Below are 4743 nucleotides of genomic sequence, written 5' to 3' on the forward strand. Positions count from 1 at the left end.
TTGAGCATGGAGACTCATAACTGGTGGGTTTTGGGTTGGGTTGTGTTGGGGTTTTTTGTTTTGTTTTTTTTTTTTTCTTTTTTCTTTTTTTTTTTTTTCTTTGTATTAATGGCTTGTGTTCTGTTCTTTCAAATAAAATACAAGCAGTTTATTACTTTTAGGGGCTTAGTGTCTATGAACAAAAAGGTTGCTGCTCTTTGAGTACTGGAAGAGTGGTATGAAGATGCTGAACACAGAAAATAAGAGGTTTAACATAATATGGATTCAGCTAGTGTATTTCAAGAAGTTCAGGCAGTGAGAAGGGCTGCATCTCTCAGCATTTTAGCAAATTGTAATTGGGTGTCCTAAATGGACCATTTATTTATTTAAAAGCTGTGGTTAAAATTTTCAGTAATTGCTAATGACTTAAGGTTCTCTTTTGAAAGTGGGTCACTTTGGTTACCAGGTTCAGGGTAGGTTGTAAATGCTGAAGAATACTGAAGTTTTAGGGAGAGACTACTCAACTGATTGAGCATGCAGGAAACTTGGAAAGGTGGTCTGTAACAGCTTGGTACAGACTATCTTGCTTTTTCCTCTAAAATAGGGTAGTTTTCACTGTTGGAGGTGGCATAGACAGTTACTAGTATTTCTCTCACTCTTGTAATTCTTAAAATGAAGCCATTTCAGAGCCCTAACTTCACTTAACATCAAGAAAGAGCTACTGAATACAAGGCTTCCTTAACTTGCAGTTTATCTGTTGGACTTCTGGAGCTGTTTAAAATGGTGCATAGCCCTACCCAGCAGCGCTCTGTAGATATCGATTAGTGCTTGCTGAAGTGGCACAGATTTCTCTAGGACTCTTCAGAAGTCACTGTTAATTTAGAGCACAGAATCATCCTGAATAGTGGCTTTCCATTAAGATGAGTTTTCTACTAATTGCTGTATGACGTTCCAAAGTTCAAACTGTTCTTTTCTCATTTCCTAAAGAGTATGCATGACTTAATTCAGCTATAGGATTTTGCAGTTCATCAGAAAGAACAGTTGAATTGCTTTCAGCTGAAGATCAAACAAAAATTTTGCTTGAAAGATTATGAGGATTTTTCCTGTATATTTTAATATTCCATAGAAAGCCCTTCTCTTCCACACTGAGCACTGGAGATATTTGAGTGCCCTAGTACCAATATCATCTGTGTGTGTGCTTTTCAGGATCTTTATCATTTTCTGCATAAAATATTTTTACTTCTGGAGTTTTGATGTAGAAGTATGTCTGTTAATACACTGACAAATGTAAACATTAACAAGACAGGCTGGCCTGTAGCATGTAGAGTATCTTGAGTATTAGTTGATAAGGAAAACTGTTAATCAGCAGAATTCTGCAGATACACATTATGAAGTTTTGCTTAGGGATTACTTAGCCACTGGTATGAAATTGGAGTCTGAGGATAACAGACTCTCTTTAGATGCTAAGAATAAAAGAGCACAGGTGAGTTTTATGTGTCAGTAGTAAAAATATTACTGTAAAATACAAGTTTTCCAAAACATTTGTCAGTAATTTTGCATTCTTCACACTTCATAGGCTGATACACAATCCAAAATGTAATTATTAACCAAAAGTCTTGTAATGCTCAGTACTTTCTAGGACCTGTGTTTAGTAGATAGGAAAAGAAAAACTTCTGAGGTTTTTTTTCTTCTTCATGTACTTCTTCACTCAGAGCTGGAAGAGGTTGGCCACTGTGCCATGCATCTATATCCCCCACTTAGATGGAGATGGAATTGAATAAGGCTAACAGAAAGGTAATGAATATTTTCCTTTGCTACCCAGGCAATCTGCAGCACTGAATGGGAACAGATTATTTGTTGGATTATGAAATAGATGGGGAAAGCAATCGTTTTTTCTTTGTATTCCAAGGTATTTGTAAATCTGACCTCTAAAGTTTACACCTTGAGTATTTTGCATCCGCTATCTTGAGCCACCTGGAATTGTTCAAAATGGTGGTCTCCCATCTGTGCCATGTCACAAACAGCAACTTCATGAGCACATTACATATCATTTGAACTAACCAAGATTCAGGAGGAAAGGAAGTTTTGTGGCTGTCTGGAATTCAGACTGAGTCTGATTTTTGTTTGGTTTTTTTTTGTTTTTTTTTAATTCTCTCTGGCAGACTTGATGAATGACCTTGGGCAAGCTATTTCCCCAATCTGTGTGCTTTGTTGTTTGTTGGGGTTTTTTTGTCTGTTTGTTTGTTGGGATTTTTGGTTGGGTGTTTGTGAAGCTGGTAGTTGTCAGCCTGACAGGTATACTGGAGATTAGGTCATATTATTCTGTAGAGGAAAGAGAAGTCTTCCAGTAGAAGGTACCACAGGAGCACAGAACTAGATCCTCAAATTAAATGCTGCAGGATGGGGACCCTGGGTTTTTATCATCATTACTTGAGGGTATTTTTCTGAGGGCCTGGTACTCAGAGCAGTACACAGAATATAAGTAACTTGTCTGAACTGGGAGTCATGCACTGTTATCTTCTCAGCTTCCTAGAAGGTGCTTCTCTCTTGTCTTCCGTAAGTTATCAGAAAGAAAATGAAACTACTAGCCAGAAGAACAGAACTGCTAAAGAAAAACAATGTGTTTGCTCTGCATATCAAACTGTTTCCTATCACAGGTAGACTCAGTGCTGTCTGTACAACCATCTGTACCCACCAAAAGTCAAGCTCTTTTGCAGCAAATATTGGCAGATACCAAATCGTCAAAGGCTTTATAGCTGAATGAGGAAGGAGGAATTGGCGTTTTGCAGCTGTTCAAGGGTGCATGAGATTCTCAAGACCTGCAGTTTAGAAGTCACAGTCCTTGTACAGTTTGCATTACTGCTATTAAATCATCTCCCAAGAGTATAATATAATACATTTCCCTTGATGCTATTCCAGCATATTTATTTGTTGAACTTTAGTGCTTCTTGGATGAAGAAAGCTTTTCCCACGGTTTTGGGTTTTCTCCCCACCCCCCCCTTAAAATGTACAGTCTCCACCCATGTGGCTTAGAATTTGTTTTTCAAAGTAATTTATAAAAAAGAATTGTCAAACTCTTTTGTTGCAACTGTACCTTTCTTAAATTCTTGAAGGACGCTTTTTGGAATGAATTGTGAAAATACATGTCAGGAACACAGGGGAAGAATGCTGATACCTTCATAAGTTAAGAGTATTGTGTGGAGGATGATTGTCTTCAAGTGCGTGCCTTTCTTTTTGGACTCCTGTCAGCCTCCCTTCTGAGTGTTTCTCACTTAAGAAGAGTAAAGTTGTATTTACATCTTGCTTTAATATCAAATGCAAGTAAAAGCCTACATTTCTAGCCTCCCCTGTTCAGATCCTATTAATTTAGGGAATGAATTGCATAGGAAATCCACCGTAAACTTTCAGGTATGAACACAGTGTTTAAAAAAAAAAAAAAAAAAAAAAAGCCAGAGGTGGAGAACTATTTATTTAAAGAGTAAATTGGAAGGGAACAGGCTATTTGTTTTGTTCCATGTCTCAGATGAAAATAATTGGCTCATTAATCGCAATATCATTGGTCATTTTAGGAAGGTCAGGCTGAAGAATGAATAGTAATGAGGCGCATCATTTTAAAATTTAAAAAGCAGACATTAAGAATGTCAGTGAAAGAAACTTCAGTAAAAAGCCCTTGACATCCTCTTACTTTACATAAGGAAAGTTTTAGGATTAAATATAATACATGCTTCCCCTCCAGCTCATTTGGAAATATACACTGAAAACATACATGTATGTATATATACACGCATGTATGTTGAGACAATATCATGAAAATAAATACCAATTTCTTACCTTCAAATTTTTCTGGATGAGTAAATGTTCTTTTGGCTTTGCTACCTTTCCATGCATCTGCTATTTCTTTCCTATGTCATCTTCTGTTACCTTTGGATGCAAGTAGCTGGAGAAAGCAGAATAGAAACCCTGAAAGCTTCCCGCTCTGTAGCTTTCCCTTAAAGTTTCAGATGTCATGATTTCCTGTGGTAAGAAAGGTTTTGGTTTAGTTTCAGCTCTGAAATATCAAACTTTCATAAGAATATATAGAAGCCAGAGGATTTATACAAGTGAATAGCTTTTTGTATCATGTTTAAAATTAATGTCATGATTTAGAAAGCTATTTAGGCAGTATCATCTGTCTGTCTCCTTTACTGGGTCTAATCTATCTGTGTTTTCTCCCCTGAATCTACACCACGGTATTATTCTCTGATATAGTCTCTAGAGCTATATAAAGCCCAGAGCTGCAGCACCACACATTTCTAACTCTACAGCGTGTTTCATGGTTGCTCACTTTTGCTTACTGCTTTTTGAGAAAGCTCAATACGTTTCTGTTGAATGGCATTTAATTTCAAAGGATGACTACGGACATACACCATATACTAGCATGCAGTAAGCCAGTATAATGGATGCCAGGATTATATCCTAGTTCTGCTATAGCCAGTAGGACTTTCAGCAGACAGAATTTTCCAGTTGATCAGTACGCAGCGGAAGAGATTTTTTCCTTTTGTGTAGTAACTTAATAGACGCTCTCAAAACACTCGTGCCACAACCAGATACTGTCTTGAGGTATAGACAGAAAAGGGGGCTTCTCTTAAATTACTGCATATGTGCAATCATCTGTCATGAGGACAGATACATATGATTAAAAACCTACAATTTTGACATTCATTTGGTTATGAGTGCTTCTGAAAGGTTCTGGAACCAGCTTAACCAAATCATCGTTTGTTTATT

Source organism: Leptosomus discolor, chromosome 12 (assembly GCF_034619465.1).
Source record: "Leptosomus discolor isolate bLepDis1 chromosome 12, bLepDis1.hap2, whole genome shotgun sequence".
NCBI classification, from domain to species: domain Eukaryota; kingdom Metazoa; phylum Chordata; class Aves; order Leptosomiformes; family Leptosomidae; genus Leptosomus; species Leptosomus discolor.